Raw genomic sequence first — 19,540 nt, forward strand, 5'->3', positions numbered from 1 at the left:
GGTTGGTGCTTACTCAAACAACTAAGGATATACTTTCCTCAGATCCTCTTCTCTTTCCCAAGTAGTCTCATCCTCTATGTACCAATTCCACTGTACCTTGCACATCTTTGTGACTCGGCTCCTTATAACTCTTTCTGCTACCTCCAATATCTTTACCGGCTACTCATATGTGAGATCTTTCTTAACAATAAACTCTTGTAAAGGTATCTGCTCTTCTGGTACTCGTAGACACTTCTTTAATTGAGACACATGAAATACATCATGCACACCTGACAGACTCTCAGGCAATTCCAGTTGATAGGCCACTTCTCCATGTCTCTCTAGAATCTTGAAGGGACCAATGTACCTTGGTGCTAACTTTCCTTTCATATTGAACCTATTCACACTTCTCATTGGTGACACCTTCACGTACATGTAATCCCCTACTTCAAAAGTCAAATCTCTTCTATGAGTGTCCGCATAACTCTTCTGTCGAGACTATGCCACTGTCAAGTTGTCGCTGATCATCCTCACTTGTTCCTCGACATTTCTAAGTATATCCAGTCTGAATACTTGAGTCTCTCCTGTTTGGTTCCAAAACAGTGGGATTCTACACTTAAGTCCATACAAAGCCTCGAAAGGTGCCATCTCGAGACTCTTCTGGTGACTGTTGTTGTATGAGAACTCAGCATATGGTAGACTCTTATCCCAACAAGTACCATATTACAATGCACAAGCTCTCAACATGTCTTCCAAATTCTGGTAGATCCTTTTGGTTTGCCCGTCGGTTTGGGGGTGATAAACAGAACTGAAATTCAACTTGGTTCCCAAAGATCTATGTACCATCTACTAGAACTATGATGTAAACTAAGTACCCCTATCAGACACAATCCTCTTCGAGACTCCGTGTAGGCACACTATCCTTTCCTTGTACAACTCTACTAGTCTCGCTCCTGAATATGTAGTCTTGACCGGTAGAAAGTGGGCAACTTCAGTAAGCCAATCCACTATTACCCATATAGAATCATAACCCCTCTACGTGCGAGGTAATCCAACAATAAAATCCATTCTGACTTCTTCCCACTTTCACTCAGTTATCTTCATTGGTTGAAGCAACCCAGTAGGTCTTTGGTGCTCAGCTTTCACCCTCTAACAAGTGTCACACAAAGCCACATACTTTGCCACATCTCTCTTTAATGCATACCACCAATACTTCTCTTTAAGATCCAAGTGCATCTTGGTACTTCTGGGGTGTATGGAATAAGCTGACTCATGGGCTTCTCATAGAATTGCATCATGGATAGCCTTCACTTCAGGTACACAAATTCTTTTCCCAAACCATGGAGTGCCACTCTCATCTATCCTAAAACCTGGTACCTTTCCAATTACTATATTCTCTGGTATCTCCTGGAGTTTCACATCCTCTAGCTGACCCTTATGAATCTCTTGCTCTAATGTAGGCATCACTTCTAGCTCCATAGCATTAGTGAGAATGCTTAGGTTCAGTTTCTCAAACTCTGCACATAACTCCTCATGCATTTGTGTTGCCTGAACCCCATTAACATAACTCTTTCTACTAAGAGCATCGGCTACAACATTTGCTTTACTAGGGTGATAGTGCACTTCCAAATCATAATCCTTGATCAATTCTAGCCAATGACATTGCCTCAAATTCAGATCTGACTGAGTGAAGATGTACTTCAAACTCTTATGGTCCGTATAGATGTAACTCTTATGTCTGATCAAATAGTGTCTCTAGATCTTCAAAGTAGGAACCACTGTTGCTAACTCCAAGTCATGAATGGGATAGTTCAACTCATGCTTCCTCAACGGCCTTGATGCATATGCCACAACTCTTCCTTCTTGCATAAGAACTCATCCGAGACCCTGATGAGATGCATCACAATAGATAGAGAATTTCTTACTCAAGTCTGGCAAAACTAACACTAGAGCTATAGTCAACCTCTTCTTCAACTCCTCAAAGTTAACCTGACACTTATCAGACCACACAAACATAGCATTCTTCTCTAAAAGGGATGTCATAGGCTTGGCAAGTTTAGAAAACCCTTATATGAACCTTCTATAGTACCCCACCAATTCCAAAAAGCTACGAATCTCACTTACATTGGTTGGCAGTTTTCAATTCAACACGTCTTCTACCTTGCTTTGATCCACTGTTATTCCACTGTTGGAAACAACATGGCCTAGGAAAGAGACTTCCTTCAACCAAAACTCACATTTGCTCTGCTTAGCATATAACTTATGCTCTCAGAGCTTCTGCAAGACCAATCTTAGATGTTTAGCATGTTCCTCTTCAGTCTTGGAGAATACCAGTACATCATCAATGAATACCACCACAAGCTTATCAAGAAATTCCATGAACATATTTATCAAGTACATGAAGTTTGCAGGTGCATTGGTCAACCCAAATGACATAACTGTGTACTCATACAACCCATACCTCATAGTAAATGTTGTCTTAGGTATGTCAGAGCATAGAATCTTCAATTGATGATAACCAGAGCAAAGATTAATCTTCAAGAACACACAAGCACCTCTCAACTGATCAAACAAGTCATCAATCCTTGGCAATGGTTACCTGTTCTTGATAGTAACTTCATTAAGTGAATGATAATCAACACACATTCTCTGAGTACCATCCTTCTTGTCAACAAAGATAACCGGTGCTCCCCAAGGTGAAGAACTAGGACGTATAAAACCCTTCTCCTACAACTCCTTTAATTATTTCTTAAGTTCCTCTAATTCATTAACCCCCATTCTATATGGACGCTTAGCTATGGGTGTAGTTCTAGGTAATAATTCAACAATAAACTCAATGTCATGATCAGGTGGCATACCTAGCAAGTCATCGAGGAAAACATCCAGAAACTCCTCCACAATGTGGTCCTACTGGTTGACATTATCATTCAGTTGGTTCACCATAGCTGTCAGTTGCTCTTGCACTGCCACATCAACACTGATTCTATCTCTCTTTGATATTGTTAGAACTACCACCTTCTCCTGACACTAAATCATTACCCAGTGTTGTTTCATCTAGTCCGTACCCAGAATAACATCAATACCAGCAGTTCTCAACACAATAAGGCTCACATTGAAGTCTACTCCCCTTAGAGAGATACTAGCTGAGGGACAACAATAAGAAGTTGGCATTCTACCTCCTGGTGATTTTAGTAGTATGGGATTTTTATGGCACATAAAGGTATGCAATGCATTCTAACAAAAGCTTGTGAAATGAAAGAATGTGAAGCACCCGAATCAAAATGAATGGTAGCTGAGATAGAGTTGACACTAGACGTACCCAGCATGACCTCGGGCGCCTCTTGTGTAGTATTAGTAGACACATGGTTCACCTTTCCCATACTTAGTGGCGGTTGATGTCTCCCTTTCTGATTACTATTCTGACCCTAGGGTACCTGCTGATTCTGCTTCTCAGAACAATTATAAGACATGTGTCCCTCTTTGCTATAATAGAAACACTTGTTGGGGGTGTTAGGGGCACTAGTCTTTATGGGGGTAGTATTGGGGTTCCCTTAGCATGGTGTCTACTGACCACCCTGCTGCTGGTTTTGTTGCCGCTGGTGCTAAAACTGGTTGCACTGCGGGTATGAAGCATGGTTCCACTAATTAGATGGACCTTGGTACCTCTACTAAAAGCCTTGCTATGGGTTGACACGCTGATGAGCATTGCTTCTAGAGGCCTATCCCTGAAGTCTCCTCTTCTTGGCATCTATCTCTTTGTGCTTATTGTCAATCACAATAGCATGGTTTACCAATGCTTGGAAGTTGGGGTTGGTGTTGGACATAAGCTGCAGCTGGAGTCCATCATATAGACCCTTGAGAAATCAACATTGTTTTTTAGTATCATCTGCCACCTCATTAGGAGCATAATATGATAACTGAGCAAACTTGTCATGATACTCCGCCACAGACATAGACCCTTGCTTTAGGGCCCTAAACTCCTCCTATTTTAGCTCCACCATTCCTTCCAGGATGTGATATGACCTAAACTACTCCCTAAATTCCTACCAGGTGATAGTAGGAGCATTGTTGGGATGTCCATACTGGTATGACTCCCACCAATCTTGGGCTGTTCTTTGAAGTTGGCCAGAAGCATAGAGCACCTTCTCTAGATCATTGCATTGTGCTATGTTCAATTGTTTCTCCATAGCGTGTAGCTAGTTGTCTGCCCCCAAAGGATCAGTAGCATGAGTGAACACTAGAGGGTGTCCCTTCATGAACTCCCCACGCTTGTCCCTAACATGGACATGTGGTGGTCCTCTAGCAGGCTAACTCTAGATATGCTGCATCATAGTCTGCATTAATTGTGCCTGCATTGCCATGAGTTGTTCCACAGTCATTGGTGGTGGTAGAGGTGATGGATTGGGGGGAGTGCGACGGCCCCTACTAAAAGGTCCTTGTATGGTTTTGGTAATTGAGTGACAACCTAGGTGGACTAATTGTGTTTATATGAGATACATAAGTGATTAGTCCATAGGTACATGTGTGTGAGCAACATATGCCATGAGGTGAAAGTGGCTCAGAGATGTTGCAAAGCTCACACATGTGATGATGAAGGAGCTCATTGCAGATAAGACATGACATTGAGTCATGTGGTCAAGGTGGAGAAGATCAAGACATAACTTGGCTTGATGGACCAGTTGCAAGCATGAAGGGCAAGTCGGAGGCTTTGGAGCGATGGACCATGTGGCGGTGAAGCTTAAGCAAGACTTGGCGTTGATGGATGAAGGAAATGGTGAAAAGCAAGTGAAGTCAAGATCAATGAATCAATATGATCACATGATGATATGAAGTGGATCATATCATTGTTGATTGTGTTGGTGCATGTGTTGCATCGACATTGTAGGAGATGGAATGGAATGCGCAAGGCAAAGGTACAACCTAGGGCATTTCATTTCACCAGTCATAGGTGTGTAGACAAGTTTATGACCGGGTTTAGGATAGATGGCCATACTATCAAGAGGGGCAAACTTGTTTGCATATCAGTCATCTAGTGTCACTCGAGTGATCTAACTTTGCATCATCGCTAGGATCGAGTGGCGTTGCAAGTTGAGTGGCTAATCCTTTGGAAAATGTTTGTGAAAAGCTAACACACACGCACATGGTGGTATACACTTGGTGGTGTTGGCACATTTACAAAGGAGAAGTTTGAGTTGATGTGGATCAACTCAGTAAAGAAAAAGGTTTCAAACTTCACCAGTGGATAGTCCGATGGTGCCACCAGCGCCCTGTATAGAAAAGATAGGATTTCATAGAGTGCACCGGACGCTGGTCACATAGTGATAGGACACTGGAGTCCTATGTCCAGTCAGTGGCAGCAGTGAAGGCATAGGCATCGGTCTTTGACCGGACACCGGGTCACTTCATGATTGGACACTAGGTGGGTGCGTCCAGTCCCACTGAAGTGGTGGCACAGAAAAGAGGAGAAAGGACTAGACGCTGATGCTGCATCTGATTGTAACCGACCGGACACGTTCGGTCATGGTTCAGCAGCTCTAGGAGCTTACTGGAAGTGACCAGACGTTGGGGTCCTATGTTCGGTCATGATCAAACTGACGTGTTCGGTTGTGGATGGAACCTCTCTAGAAATGACTGAACTCGGTAGTGGTGCATCCGGTCTTGTCACTATGTTGCATCCAGTCATCACTTGACCATTGAGATCAAGCAATTGAGGTTGAACAGAGGCGACATGTGGCAGCCATCTATTGACCAGACGCTGGCAAGGTGCGTCCGGTCGATCTGACAGGAGCGTCCGGTCACCCCGAGCTATGCCCAGTGAAGGGGTACAATGGCTCTATTTTTGTAGGGGCTATAAATAGAAGGGGCCACAGCCTTGGGCTTGCAGTTGAGCACACTAGAGCCTTGGTGGCTTATGTGGTAGTGCTTGGGAGCCCTCCATCTCACATATGCTTGATAGTGATGATCCGATTGTGTGAGAGAGCGATTCTAGTACGATTGCATCATGAGGTTGTATTGAGTGGCACTAGGTGATCGAGTTGCAAGCCAGTGGTGCTTGTTACTCTTGGAGGTTGCCACCTCCTAGACGGCTTGGTGGTGGTCTCCGCCGAAGCCCGCAAGAAGCTTGTGCGGTGCTCCGGAGAAGGGCTTTGTGAGGGGTACTGTGCTCGCCCCATGGGAGCCACGAAGAGCAACTCTAGTTGAATGTGTCATTGAGCTACCCTAACTTTTGAGGTAGATTCTTGCGGTGCCTGACGTGCGGGCTTGGCGGGTGATGCCAATTAGCCGCCGAACCACCAAGTGAGCGGTCGACACAACAGGGACGTAGCGTGTTGGCAAGCACGTGAACCTTGGGAGAAAATCACCATGTCAACATTATTCTTCCCGTTGGTTTGCAATCCCCTTACACAAGCTTGCAGTTACTTTCATATACATTGTGCTTATGTAGTTGTTCTTGTAATTAGTTAGCTTGTGTAGCTCACTAGTTACCTTCTTGCTTGTGTAGCATAGAAGTAGCATCCTTGTGTGGCTAATTTGGTTTGTGTAACCTTGTTAGTCATATTGCTTAGTTTGTGTAGCTAAGTATTTGTGCTCTTTAATTTGGCATTGGTTGCCTTGTTATTGAGCATTGCTAGTGAGCTTAGGAGCTTTGTGCTTTTGCTTATTAGCATGTGTAGGAGCTCTCCTGTTGCTTAAAGTACTAGTGGCAGAGGTTTGTGTGACCTTACTTCTAGAATTGATTAGGTGAGTTCTAGCTAGCCCGACACCTTTGTTGCCTAACTAGGATCTTTATAAGGTGCTTGTAAACTTTGATAGAGGGGTGTAGTCTTGGCTAGACCGAATTGTTTTAATTCCGCATTTGTTTCGGTTATCCGACGCGATTAAATTTAGAAATGACTATTCACCCCCCCTCTAGTCGCCATCTCGACCTTACACCTACCTCTGCCTCTGCCTCCTCCTCTGGCGGCCATCTATTTTCCAAAACAAATGCTCAAATTTTAGAGACGTCCAATTATAGATCACTTATAAAAGATAAAGAACGCAATCTGAATTTTTTCTGGGCGAGTTTAAACTACTGTAGTTCAGTAAAATAGTCATATCTCGAGTTCCAGACATCATTTAAAGACATTCTTTACATGGTTAGAAAGATTAAGAAATTCTATACAACTTTTATGTAGAACACGTTTTCAGATTCTGTCATTAAGTTAATAAAAAATGGAGCGCAATCCAAACTGTTCTGGATTCCAGACAGCGCAGCAACCTCAGCTTGCGACAGTTATATCTCCCAAACCATAACTGATAAAAATGTGATTCCAGAGGTATTTGAAAGATACGTAAGTATAGTTATTTCCATAAAATGTTCACGATTTTTGTATGTAAGGATATTGAGATATATGATAAAGAACACAGACTGCTCTAGAAAACAGAAACAGCAGAGACAGATAAAACGACCCCGAACTATATTATTCTACTCAAACTTATGGTTCTTAACTATAGGATTTGTGGACATGTCCACAATCTCCCAACAATCATGAAAACCCCAAATCAACCAATTTCACAAGCACAAGCAACTAAGTAAATAAAGTCTCATAAGACACACCTTGACTCAACTCGACTCGCAACTAACATCGTTTTTATTACAAAAGTGGCATTATAACTCTAAGCTGAGCTCTCAGGGCATCATTCTCCTTCTGGAGATGCTTCGCGGTCCTCTACGCCTCATGTAACTCTTCTTTGAGGTCTTCATTATCCATTTGCATCACATGAACATGCCTGACTATTGCGTCCAAGGTGGGATCATTGTTTTTGGGATTTTGAATCACCCAAGTCCCATCATTTGTATCCTGGTGAGGAAGGAACCTGAAGCGATCCTCCTTTGTGGCCTCATATCATCGACCATGATAGTGGATGTAGGCCTCTTGAATTGTGTCCTCCATACTATCCATCGCTTGAGCCCGTCTGGCTATGTATGTATGAATAGTCTCCACCTTCTGACTATCCCCAGCCTCATTCCAAATCATGATGGACAGATCTATCTTCTAGTACGTGGCCTCCAAGGGGTGTGTATGCTCAGCATAGTAATACGTGAGGGTGGCATTGAAGTCCGGGTAGTAGTCTTCTAGCATGTTGAGGAGTAGCAAATGGTAGTAGGCCGTGTCTGAAGCATACTTGAAGTGGTATGTGCTGGTCTAACCCGAACCATCCTCCACCTCTGAAGCAGCTGGTGTTGGCACCTATACCACTTCCTCTGGATGTGGCTCAAGTGCTGGTGTAGGAACTGGTGCAGGAGTTGGTGCTAGAGCCAGTGTTGGTGCAGGAGCTAGTGCATGAATTGGTGAGGTGATCCATTCCTCTTCATCTTTCTCGATGAAGTCCTCCACAAGCATGGGATCCTCCTCAAGCACTGTGACCTCCTCGTCATCCGAGATGACCATGATCTGATCCTCCTATGGCACCTGAGGTGCAAATAGAGCACGCGTTGGGTAGTAGCCTCCGGTGCTGATGCGAGCGGTCTTCTTGGCACGAGGCATCTATAGATTTAGATTAAGATAAATTAGAAACAATAAATTTTAATAATGGAATAAAGTAAAAGAAGCATAATATTTTTTTAGCAAATAACAAGATTATGGTAGTAAGCATGAATAAGTGATGCAAAAGATGCTAAAACGACCATCTCTAACTAGGCTTACGTCCTACAATCAACACGGTTCTGATACCAATATGTCACATCTGATTTTAAAGATAAAATGGGATGCATAAATCTTATGTGCGCCCCGAGACCAGTTGCGCACATAAGCTGACAAATTATAGAGTTCACTATGAAGCCTTTCAAAGGTCATCTCTTCACCCCCTCCCTAGGGAGGTTGGCAGGGTTCACTATGAAACCTTTCAAATGTTTCCCTAACAAATTAGTAGCCGCTAGGTTTCCCTGGCAAGGGAATATAGAGCCCCTCTTCCAAATGGAACATTCCACGCAAGCTATACACATAGGTTCAGAGGCTAAACTCTACTCAGCTCGGCAGGCCCCATTTGTGCCCTTTCAAGTAATTACTAACAAGCTAGAAAAGGTCCTGCTACTGAGTTAAATCCAGAGCCATGTGGCACCCTTAGTTGTACTGTATGTCCCAGCTTTTGCCAACAAATAAGTCCTTATGAGGGCCAAGAGCATCTTGTACGAAAGCCAATTGCACTCTCACCCTATCGTCCAGTTGCAAAGAGCAAGTTTTACCATTGTTCCATAGCACCATTAATCATCATTCAGATCATGTATAGTCAATTTGAGCGCTAGCAGCTACCCATATGCAGGTATAACCCATCGATATTCAAGGTACAAGGTAACAACAACAACTAGTAGATCCTTATGAGTATCAAATTAGACACATGCACATGACTAAATAATTAAAAGGTGAATAGTACAAGGAGATTCCATGCTATACTTGCTTTGCTCAAAGTTTCCCTGCTGGCCCTGGTCGTCAAAGTAGTACTCTTGATCAGTCGCGAATTGCTCACCATCTATACTCGATCATCATAGCAACAACACGCATCCAAAGACAATAATGCAAAGCAAACAAGCCTATAATTAGAACAATACACCAACAGTATGAAAACAAGGTGAAAGGTTTATAAAATGAACCTACTGAAAGCATCTAGGCCCCCAGTTGGGTTTCGGTGATTAATGACTACACAAGATTACTATGACTAACGTGTGTTTTGCAGAGGCAATTTAAGTTTGGTCATGGTAATGGAAATTGATTGGGCAATCATGGTTGTCATGCCCCTGTCGATGGAAATCATTTTGGTTTTAAAAGGATCGATGCCAAGGTTAAGGACGAACTAGTTCTATGTGTCGTTTGGCGTTAGAGAGACACTTAGAGTAGTTTAGGACTTTGTTTTTTCTTTGGCCATACTATTAAGGGGGGTATGGACTAGTAGCTTGACCTAGGTGAGTCTAATGGATTAGGTGTGGTGCACACATGTCAAACTTAGCACTAGATAGTTCAGGAATAGCCCTAAGATCGATAGAAGTCAACTTCATTCTCGAAGGATTTTGAATTGGAAGTGAATGGAGGGTCAAATGACTGACCGAACATAGTTTGAAGAGTCCAATCAGTTCATTTGATCAGCAACTATAGTCATGTACTGACCGGACACTAAACAGTACATGACCAGACGCTAGGGTGCCTACGTCTGATCAACATCAGAGAGCATCCATAGGGGCATTTTGCTGATCGAACACATCCGGTGGGTGATGACCGGATGTAGGTCAGAGTCCGGTCAGAGCTAATGGCTCTCTTTGACACAGTGATGTGTACTACTGACTGGAGTGTCCAATCACCCTAACCGGCGTGTCTGGTCACCCCGAAACTTGCTGAGTTGGCCTCCAACCATTATGCTTTGAATGAGGGGGTATAAATACTTATTCCACTCATTCATGGGAGGTCTCTTGCCCAATTGTTCAGCTGTGAAACACCTTTGGAGTTTAACGGAGAGCAAGAGCCTATTGTGGTGATTGAGAGTTGATAATCCAAGATTAAGGACCTCACTAGTGCATAGGGAGTAGCAAGTGTGCATCCAACTTTCTCATTAAGCTTGTCTTGGTCAAGTGAGAGTTTGTGCTTGTTACTCTTGGTGATCGCCATCACCTAGATGGCTCGGTGGTAGTTGGGAGGTTGGTGATCATCTAGCGAAGCTTGTAGATGACCCAAGTCATGTTGTGAGCGGTTGTGGGCGATTCACCGTGATGGAGTGTCAAAGAATCAGCCCATAGAGAGCACTTGATCCTTGCGTGGATCAAGGGCGAGCTACACCCTTGCGTGGGTGCTCTAATGAGGACTAGTGGGGAGTGGCGACTCTCTGATACCTTAGGAAAATATCGCCGTGTTCCTTTCCCTCTCTTTATTTTGAGAATTTACATTTGAGCAATTCATTTCATGTCTTTACATTCCTAGAATTGCCATGCTTAAGTAGGATTGGAACCTAGGGTGCAAAACTTTTATATGGTAGAACAATAGAAACATATTATAGACAAAAGGGGTGAAATGGGCTAAGTATAGAGCTTAATTATTGCAAAAAATTTAGAATTAGCCCAATTCACCCCCCTCTTGGGCATCTTGATCCTTTCAATTGGTATTGAAGCCTCATGCTCCCTAAATCAGGCTTAACTACCTAGAGCAAGATGTCCCATGGGGATGGACCCCCTCCTATCTTTGAGGGAGATGATTTTCCTTATTGGAAAATTCACATGGAAGCATACCTAGAGGCTTTAGATGTTAGAGTTCTTAGAGCTACCTCACAAGGCTTCCCAAAACCTAAGGATCCTGCCAACCTTCAAGGCGATGAGGTTAACTATGAGAAGTGGAAAACTATGAGAAATGGAATGCAAAGGCTAGAAACACCCTCTTTAGAGGCCTTTGCAAGGATGTCTTTAACCATGTGTGGAACCACAAAGACGCCCATGCACTATGGTCGGACATATGTGCGCTTCATGAGGGAACCAAGAGTGAGCGTGAGGAATGCTATCACCTTGTGATGAAAAAGCTTAATTCATTTGAGATGCTTCCTAGAGAAAGTGCCAATGAGATGTATTCACGCTTGAATGTTCTTGTAGAGGAAGTCAATGGGCTTGGACTCACACAAATGCAACCATCTGATGTTGTGAGAAAGATCTTGAGTGTCCTCCCCATTGACAAGTATGGGCATATTATGACGGTGCTTCATCAAGGTGATCTTTCCACCGCTACACCAACTCAAATATTGGGGAAGATCAATGCTCATGAGATGTACATGCACATCACTCCACAAGATGGCTCTTCCACCAAGAAGAAAGATTTGGCATTCAAGGCTAGCCAAGAGAAGAGAGGCAAAGCAAGAGTTGATTATGATAGCTCAAGTGATGATGAAATTGATGATGCAAGTCTTGATCTCATGGTGAGAAGAACCACCAAGATGCTCAAGAAGCTAAACAAGAATGGTGTCAAATTTGATGGCAAGAAGAAGAAATTCTTCACTAGTAGTAGAAGGAAGCCCATCTCTAAAATGGTTTGCTATAATTGTGGAGAACTTGGTCATCTAGCTCATCAATGCTCCAAACCCAAGAAAGACAAGTACAAGAAGAAGTACAAGGGCAAGAATGATGACTCAAGTGATGAAGATAATGATGAGAAGAAGAAGAACAAGCCATACAAGAAGAAGGATGGCAAGAAGAAGGAATTTCACAAAAAGAAGAAGAATGGCAAGGCATACATTGTTGGTGATTGGCTCACGGGCATTGAATCATCAAGTGGCTCATCCGATGATGAAAGTGAGATTGAGAAGGAGAAGGTGGGCGCTCTTGTGATTGATTCTTCACTATTTTCACATACTCTGCCACCATCATCCTCTACACACCTATGCCTTATGGTCAAGGGTGAACGAAAGGTACAAAATGATGATGACAGTAGTGGTGATGATAATGCTAGCAATGATGAAAGTGGTAGTGATAGTGATGAAGAATTTGAATCACCTTCTTATGATGATCTTGTCAAGTTGCTAAACCAATACACTAAAATTATTAGAAAGACAAGAGCTAAAAATGAAAAGCTAGAACTTGAGAAGGACTCACTCTTAGCAAAATATGATTTAGCCAAAAAAAAGCTAGTGTTGAGCTTAGAGAAGAAAATAAAATTGTGTCATCCAAACTCAAGGAGCTCAAAATCTCTAAAAAGGAGCTTAGAGAAAAACATGATAAACTTGAGGGGATACATAATGAGCTAACCACTAGTTACAATTTGCTAAAAGAAGAGTACACCAATCTCAAGATTAATCATGACAATCTTGTTCTTTCTCATGAGTTATTATCTAATGAGCCACATGGTGCTACTAACAATGTTGTTAAGATTGATATAGCTACATCATGTGATGACTTGATTGTTGAGAGCATTGAGCAAGGTTCTAGTAGCAAAGGCAAGAAAGTGGTTGAGTCTGACAACTATGATGATTATGTCAAGCTCAAGAATGAGAATGAAAAGCTCAAGAAAGATTTTGAAAAGCTATCAACCACCAACACAATTGTGATAGAGAATCTTGACAAAGATTATGATATGGCTCTTGAGAATAAGATGCTTAAAGAAGAGAACAAGAGACTCAAGATGGAGAAAAATCATGATGAACTTAGAGAAGAAAACAAGAAGCTCAAGTTGAAGAAAGAGCATCTTAAGACTGGTTTGAGCAAGTTCACAAGAGGCCAATATCTCCAAAGTGAGCTACTCATGAACACCATGATGAAGATGGATAGAAGTGGTATTGGGTACTTGGCAAATCAAGAGAAGAAAGCTCAAGTTCAACATCAACAACAATACAAGTCAAAGCCTAAGCCAAAGAGATGCTTTGAGTGTGGACAAGAAGGTCACTTTACTCATGAGTGTCAAACTCCACCACCACAACCCTTGCCCAAGCATGCTAGACCCTTTGCCTTCAATGCTCACTATATACTTAGAAAGGATTCTAGTGGAAAGATGAAAGTCATGTTCTTAGGTCCACCAAACAAGAATAGGCCTAAGCAAATTTGGGTTGCAAAGTCACTAGTTGAGAAAGTCAAGGGCCCCCATCAAGTTTGGGTCCCTAAACAACAAGCTTGATCTCTTGTGTGTAGGTGAACTACAAGACCAGTGGAAGTCATTGGGTTATTGATAGTGGTTGCACTCAACATATGACCGGTGATCCTCGTATGTTCACCTCACTAGATGAAGTAGATGGTCAAGAAAGGATTACATTTGGTGATAATTAAAAGAGCAAAGTTAAAGGATTGGACAAAGTTGCAATATCAAATAATCATTCAATAACAAATTGCTATATGTTGCTTTATTGAGTTTCAACTTGTTGTCCGTTGGTCAATTGTGCGATCTTGGCTTTCAATGTTTGTTTACCGAGAAGGAAGTGATTGTGTCAAAGAAAGATGATGATCAAGTTATATTCAAGGGTTTTAGATACAACAACCTATATCTAGTGGATTTTACCTCCGAAGATGTAAACTTGAAGACATGCTTATTCACCAAAACATCACTTGGGTGGCTATGTCATAGAAGACTTGCACATATTGGGATGAGCTCACTCAAGAAGCTAATGAAGAATGAATTGGTGAGAGGTTTGAAGGATGTGAAATTTGAGAAGGACAAGCTTTGTAGTGCATGTCAATCTAGCAAGCAAGTTGGAAACATTCATCCAACAAAAGCTTACATGTCAACAACAAGAGTGCTAGAGCTTCGTCACATGGATCTATTTGGACCAACAACTTACAAGAGTTTGGGAGGCAATCTCTATTATCTTGTGATAGTTGATGACTACTCTAGATATACTTGGGTGTTCTTCCTTCATGACAAGACTGAAGTGGCCACATGTTTCAAGAAGTTTGCGAAGAGAGCACAAAATGAATTTGAAGTGAAGCTTAAGAAGATAAGAAGTTACAATGGAAAAGAATTTTACAACACAGACATTGACACATATTGTGATGAAGTAGGGATCAAGCATGAGGTTTCCGCAACATACACTCCTCAACAAAATGGTGTAGTAGAGAGAAAGAACCGAACACTTATCACCCTTGCAAGAACAATGCTTGATGAGTACAATACACCCAAAGCTCTATGGGCGAAAGCTATCAACACCGCATGTTATGCATCCAATCACCTATTTCTTCAAAAGTTTCTTGGCAAGACCCCTTATGAGTTGCTCAAATGAAAGAAGCTAGACGTATCTTTCTTCTGGGTGTTTGGTTGCAAATGCTACATCTACACGATGCAACAACACCTAGGGAAGTTCCAAAGATGTTATGATATTGGTTTTCTTGTTGGTTACTCATCAAAGTCCAAAGCATATCGAGTATTTAATCATGCCGTCGGCTTGGTTGAAGAAACATATGATGTGGAATTTGATGAATCTAACTGCTCCCAAGGAGCACATGAGAATCTTGAGGATGTAGGTGATGAACCATTGAGGGAGGCCATGAAGAACATTTTGGTTGGAGACATCAAGCCCAAAGATGATGAAGATGATGTACAAGTGATTGATCCACCCTCTTCATCAAATGTGCCACAAGATGATGATAAAGATGGGAGAGTAGAAAATGAAGATACTCATGTCTCTCATGATCAAATGGTGGCACAAGCTCAAGATGTTGATGCTCCACAACCTCCCCCTCAAGTGGTTGATAGAAGAAATTCATCCCTACTACAAGCACATCCATAAGATCTCATCATAGGGAGTCCTTAAAAGGGTGTAATGACTCACTCTAAAAACTTGCTTCATTTATTGAACATCACTCAAAAAGGGTGTAATGACTCGCTTTCAAAAACTGGCTTCATTTATTGAACATCACTCATTTGTTTCTTGCATTGAGCCTAAAAATGTAGAAGAAATTCATCAAGATCTGGATTGGATAAATGCCATGCATGAAGAGTTGAACAACTTCACTCAAAATGAAGTTTGGACACTTGAAGAGCGACCACAATATACAAGAGTCATTAGAACAAAGTGGGTGTTCCGCAACAAATAAGATGATTAAGGCATCGTTGTGAGGAACAAGGCAAGGCTAGATGCAAAGGGGTTCTCCCAAGTTGAAGGGTTGGATTTTGGAGAGACCTTTGCACCGGTTGCAAGACTTGAAGCCATTCGTATCCTTATTGCATATGCATCCCATCATGAAATCAAATTATATTAAATGGATGTTAAAAGTGCATTTTTAAATGGTTTCATAAATGAACTAGTCTATGTTGATCAACCTCCCAGGTTTGAGGACCCTAGATATCCTAATCATGTCTATAGGTTGTCCAAGGTGCTATATGGGCTTAAGTAAGCTCCAAGAGCTTGGTATGAGCGCCTTTGGTATTTCCTCATTGAGAAGGGCTTCACTATTAGGAAGGCCGATACCACACTATTCACCAAGAAGGTTGATGGAGATATCTTCATTTGTTAAGTATGTTGATGATATCATATTTGGCTCATCAAATGAAGACTATTGCAAAGAGTTTGGTGAGTTGATGTCAAAGGAGTTTGAGATGTCTATGATTGGAGAGCTTACATTCTTTCTTGGTTTTTAAGTCAAGCAAATGAGAGAGGGGATTTTCATCTCTCAAGAAAATATACCAAGGACCTTCTCAAGATGTTCAAAATGGATGAATGTAAGCCAATCAAGACACTAATGCCATCTAATGGACATCTCGACCAAGATGAGGGAGGTAAATCGATTGATCAAACTCTCTACCGTTCTGTGATTGGTAGTTTATTATATTTGACCGCATTTAGGCCCGACAACATATTTAGTGTGTGTATGTGTGCTAGATTTCAAGCTAATCCTAAGGAGACTCACATGGTTCCCGTTAAAAGAATCATTAGGTACCTTAAGCACTCACCAAGCATTGGTCTTTGGTATCCCAAAGGAGCTAGATTCCAACTAGTTGGCTATTCCGATTTAGATTATGCTGGTTGCAAAATTTATAGAAAAAGCACATTCATAGGGTGCCATTTGCTTGGTAGATCACTAGTGTCTTGGACCTCCAAGAAGCAAAATAGTGTGGCATTGTCCACCGTAGAGGTGGAGTACATTGTCACGGGTGCTTGTTGTGCACAAATTCTTTACATGAAGCAAACTCTTCTAGACTATGGTGTAGTTCTAGAAAAGGTACCTCTCTTGTGTGACAATAAGAGTGCTATAAAGCTTGCTAATAACCCAGTTCAACACTCTCGCACTAAGCACATAGATATCCACCATTATTTTCTTAGAGATCATGTAGCTAAAAATGATATATCACTAGAAGGTGTAAGGACTGAGGATCAATTGGCGGATATCTTCACTAAACCGCTAGATGAGGCTATGTTTTGTTGGTTGAGGAGTGAGCTCAATGTGCTTGACATTAGTAACTTCAATAAAAAATGAGCTTGTGTTGTCCCTTGCATTGCATTGTAATGCAAAACATGTTTAATTTTTAGTAATGCACTTAGTGCTTGTCTAGCATGGTTAAGATAACCGCCAAAAATCATGTGAAAAAGCTTAACCATGGATCATACTTGACAAGCAACTAGATTTACTTTCTTGTATTGCATTGCATATGCATGTGTGTTGCTTTGTCGGTTCTTTTCGATTATCTTTTGAGCATCCGTTGTATTTGTCCACAAATGGAAATAGCATTTGAACCTCCCAATGGTTGATTTCTCTATTTGTGTGGCCACATGTTGCTCCTTGCCCTTTTGTTGCCTATTTTCCTAAAAAGAATTATAGCCGAAGACAAATTATTTTAAAAATTTTTGAGGGTTTGAGAGAAGTCTCTCATATTAGTCCCAATTTGTGTTTCTTCTTGGTATTATTGAAGTTGGGACTCAATTGGGAAAAAGCGGTGCATAGGATCGAAGCACAATAGCAGATGAAGAGTGATCGAACGCGGCATCAGACTCTGCTACCAAGCGTCTGGTTAGTACTTTTGAGGAACTACTATTGAAGGAGGACCAGACGCTAAACAGTGTTTGCCCAGCGTCTGGTGTGACATGCCTCCATGTCCAGTCATGTGCGTGTTGATTCTAGAGTTCGATCGGACTCTGTGGAGCATCCGGTCATGTGTCATCAGATGCATCCGATCACCATTTGGGCATTTCTGGACCTCTCTGTACTCGACTGGACTCTGGTTTGCTGTGTCGGGTCATTTTCACCGACGTGTCCGATCACTTCAACTCGAGTGGATTAGATCCATTTCTTCTGTAACTGTCATGAGGGGGCCCTCATTTATATTGCCGTGCCCATGCCTGCACCTCCAGCACTAAGCCCACGCCACACTACCTTAGTCGATGCACCACCCTCTCATTTTCGCCACCGCGCCTATGCCTACGCCTCCACCACTGCGCCCGTGCTGCACTGCCCTAGCCGATGTGCTGCCTACGCATCTCTTCCGCCGTGCCCATGCCTGCACCTCCACCATCGTGCCCACATCGTACTACCCTAGCTGACATGCCACCCTCGCATCTCCACCGCTGCACCTGCGCTGCACCTACGCCTATGCCTCCACCACTGGAGTTCTCAGCTCCCTCTGGCAACCTCGCACGTCTTTCTCTCATCGTCCCATGCTCACACTCCAGAGATTCTCTTGGCCGGCTACCATTGCTCTAAGTGCTCCACCTTGACGTCCAGCGCCGTGCACCAGCATTTCCATGACCTACAGTGCCCCTATCTTGTTCTGGTTGCCTTGATTTGTGGTGCCCCTACGTTTGTCAGTGACTTACCTTTTCACAAGGATTCTTCTTGTTCTAAGGTAGTAAGCCAAATTCATTCTATTCATACCTCATTGCTTGCTTCTGATTAGGGTCTCGCTCATCTCTAGAATATAATGTGATGCTTATATGTATTCCATCTATTTCTATCCATGCAGCGAGATGGTTTGTTTGAGGTTACTTAGCAGCTGCCAGTGGCAGTTGAACCCAGGGCCAAACCCATGAGTACAGAATAGAGGCCAAGCCTCTTGAGTGTTAGTGTCAGCTTCAGAGATGGCATGTTGTAAGAATGTCGGGGGTGGTTCTAGCGATGAGGATCCAAGGCCGCTGCCTCACCTGACTGCTCAACAAAAAGGAAAGGTGAAAAAGACTACAAAGAAGAAGCGCAAGTTGGATGATGTTGAGGCAGAGAGGGCAGCAGCAGTGGCAGCCACCGCAGAGGGTTGAGGCTAGTCTTGGTAGTCCACCTGGGACTATCATACTTGGAGGATGGCATGTCTCTTTAGAGGATGCTTCAGAGGTCTCTTGTGGAGAGGAGAGTCAGACTCAGGGGGTGACTGTGTAGTAGACATAGTTGGCAGGGTAGATAGAGGATGCTCAATAGGGAGAGTAGGTTGTGAAGGCCGAGCTAGCAGCATAGCCAGATAGGTGCGTCTCCCATGGTACACCTTGACCTGAGGGTAGCCATAACCAGATAGGTGCAACAGCTATAGTTCATACAGTTTTAGGATTGGTTTCCACCGATTAGGATGAGTGTGCCTCAGAGCACTTCTACACTGTGTTGCAGGAGGACTTCTATAGTGCATATCTCAACAGTAATGTTGCCTTTAGATCTTAGTGGGTCTGCTCCATAGAGTCTCTAGTTGTAGTTGTAGGTGAGCAGAGCGGTCCTCACCTTTCTTATCTGCCAAGCTTGTCAAATCTCCTTAGACGGACTGGTCAGTATGTTCCATCTTGGGTCCATGAGTTCTACTCCTTGTGGATTGACCTAAGTCACATGTTTATTCACTTTGCTTTCCGAGGGCATGACTACAGGCTCCAGAGCTCGAGGGTCAGAGAGATACTAAGGATTCTAGAGTCACCTATTCGTCTTCAAGAGGTATGCTATGGACAGACAGAGCCTCCAAGACGCCCTCATGGTAGCCTTGTGCCACCTACAGATCTTGTCAGACCATGCTTCATAGAGTTGTTTGGCGAGGGGTCAAGCAGGACACCACGTGACCTTACACCTACAGCTCTACTTCTTGATGCTATTATGAGGACTCTGTTCCCGAGGATGGGCTACCACGAGGGCCTAACTCAAATTCAGTTGTGGCTAGTGCATTACCTGATGTCT

The sequence above is a fragment of the Miscanthus floridulus genome, chromosome 2, assembly GCF_019320115.1.
Source record: "Miscanthus floridulus cultivar M001 chromosome 2, ASM1932011v1, whole genome shotgun sequence".
Taxonomy (NCBI): Eukaryota; Viridiplantae; Streptophyta; class Magnoliopsida; order Poales; family Poaceae; genus Miscanthus; species Miscanthus floridulus.